The sequence below is a fragment of the Pseudonaja textilis genome, chromosome 3 (assembly GCF_049901715.1).
Source record: "Pseudonaja textilis isolate UNSWEBS1 chromosome 3, rPseTex1.2, whole genome shotgun sequence".
Lineage (NCBI taxonomy): Eukaryota > Metazoa > Chordata > Lepidosauria > Squamata > Elapidae > Pseudonaja > Pseudonaja textilis.
The window spans coordinates 124,997,024-125,009,790 of NC_141992.1; the positions used below are offsets into that span (position 1 = coordinate 124,997,024).

General features: G+C 38.1%; 1 long non-coding RNA gene across 1 annotated transcript in view; it reads left to right on the top strand.

Moving 5' to 3' along the window:
- The first annotated feature begins 1,866 nt into the window (after window positions 1-1,866).
- LOC148126313 (uncharacterized) overlaps window positions 1,867-12,767 on the top strand; it is a 44,865-nt gene continuing 33,964 nt past the window's right edge. The window contains exons 1-2 of the long non-coding RNA XR_015743083.1: window positions 1,867-2,441; window positions 2,565-2,702. This is a non-coding gene — a long non-coding RNA (uncharacterized LOC148126313). The remainder of the gene's footprint in view (window positions 2,442-2,564; window positions 2,703-12,767) is intronic.

Below are 12,767 nucleotides of genomic sequence, written 5' to 3' on the forward strand. Positions count from 1 at the left end.
AATTAAATAGGAAGCCTGTAAGCAAAGTATAAGAGCAACAGGTCTCTTCTCTGTTGTTTCACAGCAACAGTCTTTAATCCTGTAGTATTCTGACCATGAATTTAGTAGCCACTATGAGTGCTATCTTCAATATATCTCTAGACTGATTATCATCTATGTTGTCGACCAATTCTATAATTTAAGAATTCCTACCTTCATTGGATGGCATCCAGTATGTGAGAAATAGATTCTCTCTTCTCTCTTTCATTTTTTTTCTCCAATCTTTCTGTGAAAGTGAATTGATTCTATATTAAAAGGCACTAAAAAAACCCTTTCTGCTTGTTTACCATCCATGCCCAATAGGATAGCCAATATCTAAAATCTATTGGGGCAGGGCAAGAAAGCAGACATACAAAGGACATTTTGAATGCCATCTTTGATAACATGATCAATGTGCATGTGATTCAACTCCAGGTATTTAAAGGAAATGTTTTCTGGAATCAAAAACTAAATAAAAGATTTTTTTAATATGAATAATTTCATATTCATTAAAGCCAACTCAGTCCCAGTTGTCAGTAAAAGCTTTTCAGAGGTTGGTACCAGAATTGCTGACATCAGATGAACTCTTCAGATCCTAGATGATTGATTTATGATTATATATCTTGAAGAGAGTATAGAACATGGTTCAATTATAATATTTTGAGGGAGCTATTACAAGATTTTGACTTCTTATTCATACCAATGTTTTCTCAATATTTATTTTTTTAATCATTTAAGGAAAGAAAACAGATATTTTCTATGCTTAACTGTCCAAACTCAGTTTTTGATATTAATATATGCATATATATCCATCCAGATTGGGAACATGAATAGTTGAACAATAAACATATTTGTTTTCATCATCATTATCATCATCTTCACCACCACCACCACCACCATCATCATCAATCATCATCATCATCATTTTAGCCATTGTCTATCCACTGTGGACGAAGGCCTCTTCCGCATGTTTCCAACCAATACAGTCCTGAGCTTTCTTTTGCCAATTGAGCCCACAATACTTGCTGATGTCCATCTTGTTTTAGATCTCTTTTGTGGATGCTTTTTATCAAGTGGGATCCATTCTATGACAGCCTTAGTCCACCTGCCATCAGTTCTTCTTGCTATGTGACTAGCCCATTTCCATGTCAATTCTTTTACTCTCTTGGTGATATTGTATACTTTCGTTTATTCTCTAATCCATGTGCAGGTCTTTCTATCTTGTCTTTTAATGCCAAACATGCATCTTTCCATGGTTCTTTGCACCACTCAAGGCTTTTTTTTATCAATTGTGAGGCTAGTGTCCATGTTGAACTGGAATGTGTTAGAGCAGGTAGTATACATTGATCAAAAAAATTTCTCTTCAGGCATAGGTAGAAGCTGTTCTTCAAAATTATGCTTAGCTTGCCAAATGCTTGCCAACATATTTAACATTCAATTTCCTTTATTGTATAATCTTCCACTAAAATTTGTTGGCCAAGATATATGTAGTGGTCTACTACATCTACATCTTCTCCAGATATAATTTTTTTCTTACTTTGGTGAATTTATTAAACATAATCTGGCTCTTTTTTAGATTTATTTTTAAGCCAAATGGTTCTCCTGCTTTGTACAACTCTTGTATTTGTCTTTGTAACTCTTCTGGGTCCTGTGAAAAGAGAACAAGATTATCTGCAAATATAAAGTGATTTAAATAGTTGCCACTGATTTTTTTCCTGTCTACTGTATAGATAGGATGGGGTTAACTCTGCTTAAACCAGTTGGACTGAGTCTGCTCAAATTCAAGCTCCACCCATTTGCTGAAGCCACTCCCCAGTTTACAACTCAGTCTTAGCCAGGACTCCAGGTTGTAAAAAGGAAAAAAAAAGTTTTAAACTGACCTTTGAGGCTTGGAATCTGCTGGAGACTGGTGAGTGAGCTAATTTCAGCTTCCAGGACTTGCAGATCATGTGAAGGGCTCCAGGCTCAGTGCCGGGAGCCAAGACCACGTGGAAAGGCTCCAGGCAATTGTCCTGATAAGGGCAGCCAGCTGATTGGCACGGTAGCATGGCAGCAGCAGAAACCGCTTGAGGTTTCTCTTTCACTTTTCTGGCTTGCTGTTTGGATCACCTTGGCTGCAAAATGCACAGTGCAGCAGCCTGCAGCAGAGGCTTTAGGACCTGGTAGAGAGATGTGAAAACCTTGGAGGAAGCAAAGTAGCCACTTGTTCAGACATCAGTCCAATCTCAGCTGGCAGGGTTTACCCCCAGTTGAAGGGCTTTATCGGCCACATTGCCAGTGCTGAGTTAAAACGGTTGGTGGAACATCTCCAGCGCTGAGGAATCGTGTGGGTGCCCTTCTGACCTGTTTGCAGGTCCAAAACCTGGTGGGAGACTGGCAGCCCAGCAGTTGCCTTTTACAGGCTTGCTAAGCCAGCTAACCAGGTAAGCTGATTAATTTTTTTTTTTTGGCATGGCTTTTTATTGCATTATTCCTTTGTGATTGCATTTATTAATACTCCTCACTCCTTTCCCTCCTTCTTTCTTGTGAATTAATTTATTCTCCAGGTGAGATGGCTGATAAAGAATAAGAAAGGGAGCCCAACCCTTCCACTTCCAAAGGAAAATCCAGGAGCAGACAGAAGAGGAAGGCCCCTGAAGCCAGAGCTGAAAGGTCCAGAAAGAACCAAAGGCTTCTGGAAAAAGGTTGGAGAAATGCCACTATGTGGCTGGGGGGAAGGACAGGAAATCTCCACCTTCTGATGCTGGATCAGGTTAATCTGCACAACCCCCAGTTTTACAACTGGAAGTAGGGCCTTCTACCTCTACTGGGCCACCTCGCCCTGGTATTTGGTCCCCTGATAATTCTTCTGCAGTTGGGGATCCAACTACTTTGCGAGACCTTGAGAGGTATGATAGGGAGCCTTCAATTGTGGAGGAGCTGCTTCTTCCTCCCCCTAAAAGGGCCAGACCTGTTCCTGAACCTTACAATTCTGAGGAAGAAGAAGAGGATGTTCCAGCTCATTTGGAAGCCATTATTGCCAAGGCTATCAGAAGGGGAGAGGTAGAGGCTCTTAAAGCATCTAAAGGAAATATCTCTGAAGCCTCAGATCAATCAAAACCAGACAGGTCCTTTCAGGCCAGAGAAACTTGCTCCTTCAGAGACAGAGATTCCCCAGTGCCTTCACTACCCAGCATTTCGGGCAGAGCCCTTGAAGATGAGAAAAAATAATCTGATTTCTCAGAGGATGAGGATATGGCGCCTCAAAGACCTTCCTTTACTGACATTTTTGATGCACAGAAGTTTAGGGCTTTATTATTCAAAGCCAAGAAAACTGCAAAGCTGGGGCCTGGGGCTAATGTTGGTAAAACAGAGGGTGATGGCATGGTGCCACCTGATCAACTTTTTGATGAACCAGCTGTAAGACCAGAAATGGTGCCTGTCCCTAGATTATTCCTCAATGTTATACAAAAACAGATGGAAGCCCCGGTACTTCCTCTTCACTGTCAGCCAACGAGAGGCGTTTCTTCACCATGGGGCCCAAGCTAACCAGCTCCCTACAGGTTGGCAGGAGTCATTCGGCTATCAGGGTTTCTGTCCCTACACCAATCAAGAGGTCATTGTTGTGGTGGTCTTCTCCAGCCTTACATGTTGGACAACCATTTAAAGAACCTTCCTGTATAGTCATCACCACGGATGCCAGTCTCTCCAGCTGGGAAGCCCATCTAGACTCAAATTTGGCACAGGGCCTGTGGTCTCGAATAGAAAAAGGGAAGAGTATTAATTGGCTAGAATTAAGAGCAGACATATTTGCTCTTAAACAATTTAGGTCACACATATTTCACTCCCATGGCCTTGTCTTGATGGACAATACCACCACCAAGGCTCACATTAATAGATAGGGAGGTACCAGATCCAAAGCTCTTATGTTAGAGGCTGAGTGTCTGGGATTTTGGGCAGAAAAGAATCTGCTTTCTATTAGAAAGGAACACATCTCCGAGGGGGATAATACACAAGCTGATTGGCTAAGTAGAGCAAAAATTGACCCCTCAGAGTGGAGTATTTCCCCCTCTTCTGTTTCAGGAGCTGATTCAGATATTCAGACTTCCAGTTGTGGACCTGTTTGCCTCTCTGACCAATGCCCAACTTCCCAGATTCTTCACCAGGTTCGCACTCCAGAGAACAGAAGGGACCAATGTCCTGAGGTGCCATTGGCCTCGGAGGCTGCTGTATGCTTTCGCTCCTCTTCTGTTGTTACCAGCGGTGATTTGGAAGATCTTGGAGGAGGAGGAGGAGGTATTGTTCCTAGTTCCATACTGGCCCAGATGTCCTTGGTTTGCGGACCTGGTGAACCTCTCGTGCTCCATACCTTGGAGAATCCCTCCTCTCAAAGTCTGTTCTCCAAGGAGAAGTCTCACACCCAGACCCTCAGTGGTTCCAACTGACCACATGGTGGTTGAGTGGAGCACGTTGAGGAAGAAAAAGATTTCTGAGAAGGCCATCCAGACCATCCTAGCAGCCAGAAGACCTTCCACTAACAGAATTTACCAAGCCACTTGGAAAGTTTTCTGCCAGTGGTGTTTGAAACCCAAGATTTCCCCCATTTTGGCTTCTGTGGCCAATATTTGGACTTTTTAAGGAGGGTCTCGACAAGGGACTCTCTGCTAACACCTTGCATAGACAGGTAGCAGCCATTTCCTCAGTTTTGTTTTTGCATCATAAAGGTTCTCTATCTCTCAATCAGACCATTCATAAATTTTTAAAAGGGGCTTCCAACATAAGGCCACCAGTGGTTCACAGATTTTCCACTTGGGATCTTCCCAAAGTTCTAAAAGCCTTAATGTCTTCATCTTTTGAACCACTTAAATCCATAACCTTGTATTTCCTCTCTCTCAAGGTGGCATTCCTCATAGTCATTACCTTGGCTAGGAGGATATCGGAGTTAGCTGCTCTTTCTGTCAAGGAGGGTTTGTGTGTTTTCCATGCAGACAGAGTGGTGTTGTGGTTGGATCTCTCCTTTATACCTAAAATCAAGTCCAGATTTCATAGAGCACAGGAACTTGTCCTTCCCAATTTTTGTCCTACTCCTTCCCACTCTCTCGAGAGTGGTCTTCTCCATCTCCTTTTACCCATCATTAATGCATTGATGCTTTCACTGTGGCAGATGCCGCTTTCGGCAGAAGAGTCCTGTAAAGTGTACATGAACACTGATGTAAGTAGGACCAGACTATTGCCCTCCCTGGAATTAGCAGGCTTGGGTAGGTCCCATCCTATCTGGACTCATGTAACCATAGACAGGAAAAGGAACATTGGCTTACCTGAATGTTCATTTTCTGTCTATGTGGAGTGAGTCCAGCCCCACCCTGGTTCGTCTGGTCTGGGGTGGGCTAGGGAGTTGCATTAATGTTTGTTTATATACACTCGTGGAATCACATCTCGTCTGCCTTGATGCTTCATTGAAAACTGGGGAGTGGCTTCAGCAAAGTGGTGGAGCTTGAATATGAGCAGACTCAGTCCAACTGGTTCAAACAGAGTTAACCCCATCCTATCTGGATTCACTCCACATAGAAAATGAACATTCAGGTAAGCCAATGTTCCTTTTATGCTACTTTCTACCCGGTCTAGTTTGTGAAACACTTTTTCAAGGCAGGATGAGAAAAGAATAGATAATATTGTATTGCCTTGTCATACACCTCATTCTAGGGTCATTTCCACTTTAAGATCATTCAAGTAAATTGTTGACATTGTTTTTTCATGTACTGATTGCAGTAAGTTTATGTAAGCAGTGCTATGCCTTGGTTAAGCAATGCCTTAATTATTGCTTGCTGGAATATTGAGTCAAAAGCCTTTTTGTAGTCAATGAATACCATGCACAGAGGCATTATGCCTTTCAATGACTTGATGAATAACCTGGATATGAATCCTGTCTGCTTCTTTGGCTGTGCATCTTTTAATGTTCTTAATATTCTTTTTCCTGTTATCTTGGTGAAAACCTTGTGGATGATTGAAAGAAGGCTTATTGGGCAATAGTTCTTTAAATCATCTTGGGCTACTTTCTTGTATACAAGAATCATTTTAGCATTTTTGCATGCATCAGATATTTTTTCTTCTCTGAGGCATCTTGAGTATAGTTTTGCTATGTTGTATAAACTGTGATCACCAGCTTCAGTATTTCAATCATAATAGTAATTTCCTGAAGCTTTTCAATTTTCATTGATTTTTTAGCACTTGATACTTCCTCCATCTGGCATTTCCTCTTTCATGGATGTTGTTACTTTTGAGTGGTCTTGATTTTTGTGTAGCTCTGAATAGAATTTTCCAATTATTACTAACATTTCCTGTCTTGTTCTACACAAAGAGTTATCTTTATGTTTTAGTGCAAAAACCTTCTTGTATTTATAAGCTTATTTTTTGCTCTATTAATCCCTTTGTCTTATTCAATTATCTTTTTCAATCTTCACATTAAACTGACATGTTTCTTTCTGGATTGTTCTGACCCAAGCCTTGTTCAGATCAAACAAACACAATGTATGTATAAAGGCAAACCTTTTCAATACAACACTGTGAATTCTGTGCAATCACAGCCAAGGGTCATTCAAAACTAATTGTCCCAGATAAGAGCAAGCCCTTTCAAGGTTGTGAAAGTCTGCCAAGAACAAGAAACTAATTGCAGATAAATATCCAAAGCCAGAAGTTTCAAAAAACAAACCAGAATAAGCAGGGTTTCAATGAGGACTCTGAGCATAAAGAACTTCTTTGCCCCTGCAAAGAAGCCAACCCCAAAGGCTGGCTTGTATCCCTTATGGGAGGGGCCATCACCTTCCAGCCTTACTCCCGAGTTGCCCATGCTGCTTCAGCTGCTCTTTCCTTCAAGCAGCCTTATGCACATGCGCACTGAGCACAGGCTCCCTGGTGACCTCTGCTTCACTGCTCCTAGACTCCCCCAAAAAGATCAAAATGGATGCTAAATAATACTATTTTAAAGGAAAAAGATTTTACATGATGGATCGAAAAAGAAATAGATACATTTTCTTATGGTCTTGTGAAATTCAATGAACTCCAGTTTATTAGTCAAATTGCCGATATTCTTCATTGTCCATTATGTTTTCATTAAATCAATAGTTTCACCAGAGAATGTTGACTGTACCAAGTGTTTTTCTGGTGGTATTATAGATGTAGTAGATTCAAGGATATTTTTGACTATTAGTTCACTTTGGTCTGTAATGTTCATCTCTTCCAAATCTTGCAATAGAGCAAAGTGAATTGATAGATTAATCTTAAAATTGCTGTTTTCCTCTAACAGCTTATCACTCTTTATTTTTGTTTTTCATGACATCTTTTTTTACAGTATATCTTCACTTTAGCTCGTACTATTCTATGATCATTTCCAATGTTAAAACAATTGATGACATTAAAATTGCTGGATATGATTTAATTACTTGACATGATGTAGTCAATTTCACTTCTGTAACCTGATGGACTTTTCCATGTCCTATTTCTGCTAGCTTTTTTCTTCTAAAATGAGTTCATGATATAAAGTTTCTGTCCTTCAGCAAAATGTACTAGTCTGTTGCCACTATTATCTTGTTCACCACTCCCACATGAACCAATCACTTTTTCCCCAGGTATTGTTCTTCCTATTCTTGTAATAAAGTCCCCATTAGTATTTTGTATCAGCATTTTTCTTTGTCTTGAAGGTGGACGACATCATCATAAAACTCTTCTACCTCACCATCACTGTAGTTTATTGTTTCACATAAGCTTGAATGATTTGAAACTTGTATTGTTTGTTCAATGGAATGATACATTGGGCTACTCTGTCTGATTTTACTACAGGGTCTTTCAGCTTTTGGTTGGATGAGAAAACCAATTCTGCCACATCATCCATCTTTGGTACCTCTAGTTTAGAATAAATGCCCAGTCCAACTAAAGTTTAACTAATTTTTTGCCTTTTCATCATCACATAATCCAATGATATCCTAATACATATTGTTTAGTTCAACCAGCAATTCTTCTAGTAGAGCTGTTTTCATTGTTCAAATGTTGACCATTCCTATGTCCAAAGTCCAAAGTAAGTCTGATTTAACTCTGGGATTCTTAGTTCCATCTGCCTTCGGGCAGGTTTTTCCACTGTTGTGGGTATTTGCCCTAGGGCCTCTGGGGAATGAGGGCCATTTTTGAGGTTGTACTGGCATGTGGAAGGAATAATCTGATACAGTGATCCAATGTGGGTTGGCAGATGTGATCAATGTTAGTCTGGGGTATCTATCATGGCCTGTTTGCCTTGGGAGACCCTTATGGCACATACATGTCTGTTGACAAAGCCCCAAATTTCATTTATCAACAGAAGCCCCTTCACCTCATCATAAAATGAGGATTGTATTCATAGAGTATGATTTCCAGAATATCTAATGATTTGATAACTCACAATAATTCTCAGTGACAACCTAGAGAAACACAGTAAACTGAAAATGAACTAATTTTCATTTTTGGTGTCTACCCTACACTGTCTCATCCACCTCACACAAGGAAAATTGAACTTCTCTTTCTCAATCCCAGTTATTTTTATACTGAAAAGAAGTTATGAAGAAGGTTTCTACCCACTCTCCCTTCATACTGAGAAAATAACTCTCTGTATGACTGCAGATGAAAGGATTGGTGTGTACAGTTTTATTTATGTTCAAGTAAACAAAGAGAGACTCCATTCAAATCTTTTTGTTCACCTCAACTAAAAGTTGAATAAAGCACATATAGAGAGTTCAGCAGAAAGCCAGCATTCATAATCTCATCTGGTTTATATAGAACTTAATAGCCTGTTCAGGCTGAATGGTAGAATACCATTTACTTTACTCCTTTTAGCTCCCATTTTGACTCCATGACATGATATTGCCTTGTCATAAGTCCATTCATTCTTCTTGATTCATTCATAAGAAACAAATATAAATCTACCCATATTTATTGTTTACACACACACACACAAATTGAATAATGATACATATTCAATGAATGCACACACACACACACACACACACACATAAACAGATAGCCTAATTGAATCATGGGCATGTGGATCATATATCATGAACCATACAAACATAGATACTGACTGACTATCTATCTATCATGTGAGAACGATCTCAGTTGAACAGGATTTCTCAATAAAAATATTTAGTATTGTCTGCCTATCTATCTATCTATCTATCTATCTATCTATCTATCTATCTATCTATCTATCTATCTATCTATCTATCATCTATCTATCACCCAAGGCAGCGTTCTAGGACCAACTCTCTTTATATTTTACATAAGTGACCTCTGTGATCATATTAAGAGCAACTGCATTCTCTTCGCTGATGATGTAAAGCTATTCAACACTGCTGACAAAACTGCTACCCTTCAAAATGACCTCAACTATGTATCAGAATGTTCAAACAAATGGCAACTTCAAATCTCAACAAACCAATGCTCTGTCTTACATAACAGCAAAAAAAAATAAAATCAAAAAATAAAATACAAGCTGAATAATCAAGACCTTGTTGATGACCCCAACTATGTCAAGGACCTTGGAGTACTCATCTCTAATGATCTAAGTGCTAGAACCCATTGTAACGACGTAGCCAAAAAAGGCATTAAGAGTTGTTAACCTAATCCTGTGTAGTTTTTTCCCCGGTAATATCACACTACTAACTAGAGCATACAAAACATTTGCTTGAATACAGCTCATCAGTCTGGAATCTGCATTACATAACGGATATTAATACAGTCGAGAAAGTCCAGAAATATTTCATGAGAAGAGTTCTCCACTCCTCTACTCATAGCAGAATACCTTATGCCACCAGACTTGAAATTTTAGACCAAGACAACCTAGAACTACACCGCCTTTGGTTTGATCTAAGTATAATACATAAAATTATCTACTGCAATGTCCTACCTGTCAATGAATACTTCAACTTCAACCACAACAATACAAGAGCACCCAATAGATACAAACCCAAGGTAAACTGCACCAAACTTGATTGCAGGAAATAGGACTTTAGCAACAGAGTGGTCAATATCTGAAATACTCTACCTGACTCTGTGGTTTCTTCCCCAAACCCCAAAAACTTTAATCTTAGACTGTCTACTATTGACCTCACCCCTTTCCTAAGAGGTCTGTAGGGAGCGTGCATAAGTGCACCAATGTGCTTATCGTCCCTGTCCTATTGTTTCTTTTTTATTTGTATCCATTTCATCTATGCATAACCATGCTTATACCTATTATCTAATACTTGCTTGACAAATAAATAAAATAAATCTATCCATGCTACCCCCAAATTTTGACGTAAAGGTTCCTTTATGTTCACATTTTGTTGATATTAGATACTCCAGATGAGAAACCTGATGGAACAAACAAGAATAGCGTTGTGTTATTGCTACAGTCTCTCTACCAGTATGCAAGTTTTATTTCACTGATTGAATTTTCAAGTCCCCCCCCCCCAAGATAATTGAATGTTGTATTATAAATCTAATTAAGAGCCAGCAGCCTACCCCTGATTAGAACTTGAAAACTTTCAATGGACCAATCTATAAATGAGATGAAGAAAACAGTCTGTGAAACCTCAGCATCTTTTTAACAAGTGGGGTGGTTCATGGTGGTGTCAGTTTTTCAAGGTTTCTCTTATACTGTTTGTCTTAAGTAGACTGTCTTTCATTAAAAAAATTATAAGTGAGCAATCAGACTTGTAATCAAGCTCAGAGGTTCTGTTCACATGTCAGGATGAACCCACTATTTTTATTCCAACATAGTCCAGTGATGTTAAATATATTATACCCTTCTTCAAAAATCTGTAATTATTCTATAATAATTTTATGAAACATTATAATTACAAAAGATAACTAATACAAACCAAGAAAAAAAAATAAAGATAAAAAATAGAAAGAGCAGAGAAGAAAAAAATAAAAACAGAAAATATAGTAAAAATGTAGTACATATTTTTACATATAGTAAAAATAAGAAAAAATAATATATAAAGAAATGACTTCCCCCTTCATAACAGCAAGCATTAACAATTTTAATAACTTACATTGTCCTCTTAAAATACAAAAAAAAAATCTTATCATGACTCATATTTTATCCATAAGCAATCTTTAAAGCCTTATCATTCAGTCTTGATGATTCAGTGGGTTGGGGACTTTCTTTCTTCACTGTGAGTTGTGTTGGAGGGCTCAGCCAATCTCATTGTACATATGTTGTACTCTGACAGTAAAGGTTGATTTGATTTTGATTTGAAAAGCCTATTAAGAGAAAACAGCATATCTATTTTAACCTTGATCAAGTAAACTAACTTTATATTCCTTCTTTTTTTACTTTTAACAATCTTTATCTTTAAACTGTTCAAATACTGTCCTTGATTTCTTTTCATTTTTTTGTTTGTTGCTTTTCACAAAATCCTTCAAAACTTTTAGCAAACGTTTTTGTAAATCCAATGTAAGAAAGTTATCTAGGACATTATTTGGGTTTGTTTGGGGTTTTTTTGTGTGTGTTTGTATCCCTTTTAACCATTATTACATCAGACATATGATATTCAAATCTTGTCCACTAATCATCCTTAAATCTATTCATAATGGCAGACAATTTTAAAATTAACTTCTGAGTCCATCATTCACAGATATACTTTAATATATTCTATATAAAAAGTATTTTACTCATTCTATATTAGAAAGCCAAATCCAAATGTTCTTTAATAGTATTATTTAATTCTGTTTTCATTCTTTCCAATGTCCAATCTTCAAAGCCCCATTCTACTATTTTTTAAAGAATTCAAAACAATAGTATTCTCTCATGAAAAGTAAACTTATAATTGATTTCAAAATTTTATTTCAAATCAAATCTGGACCCTTAGTCTGTAACTTTCCAAAATCAATATTCTAATAATCATATTGCAGTTTATTCCAAAGGGAGGAAAAACTTCCTACATCCCTCACCAGAAGTTCTAAGAATCTGTAATTATTTTTAAGAATGAACATTAGTACTCTTGTCTTGAACTTCCCTTCGTACAGATCTGGGCTGGGGAAAAAAATCTGGGCAACCATTAGGTGGCAGTAAAGGATACCTAAAACTCTAAATCCATTTAGTGGTCACCCATGATGTCTATATTCTATAACTAGTAGCCCAGCCTTAATGCCTTACATAAAATGTTTGGCATAGTGTGTAAGAAATTGTAGGAGTCACCCCAGGAGAAAGGTATTCAATAGGTTTGAAAACAATCAGTAAAGTCTGAGTGAGAAGAAAGCATCAAAGACTCTACCTCAGGGATGTCAAACTCACATTGTCATGGCCATTGTCATGTGACCTATCATGACTTTCTCCCCCTTCACTAAACCAGACATGGATGTGGCTAATTCATGACACATCTGGCTGTGAGTTTGACAGCCCTGCTCTATCTTAATTGGCTTATTATAAACCTGTTTGGGAGTTTATTTCTACAGCTTGTAAGATAACATTTTTACTCAGATTAAGGTTATATTTCTGATACCGGTGTGATTCTTTCTTCTTGAGTTTTCATGCTACATAGAGCCTGATGTATTGATCTCGTCAAGGTCATTACTGAGATGATTTAATGTCTTCTGAGTTTCACCTAGCATTATTTACTATTTACTCTGGTGACAAACTTCATTTATTTAGTCCGAACTGTGCTTCTTTCCTTTTTCTATTTTGTCTTTTCTATCCCCCACAAAACAAATCTCTTTATGGACACTTTTATTTCCCCTAAATCAAAAATCTAGTTCCA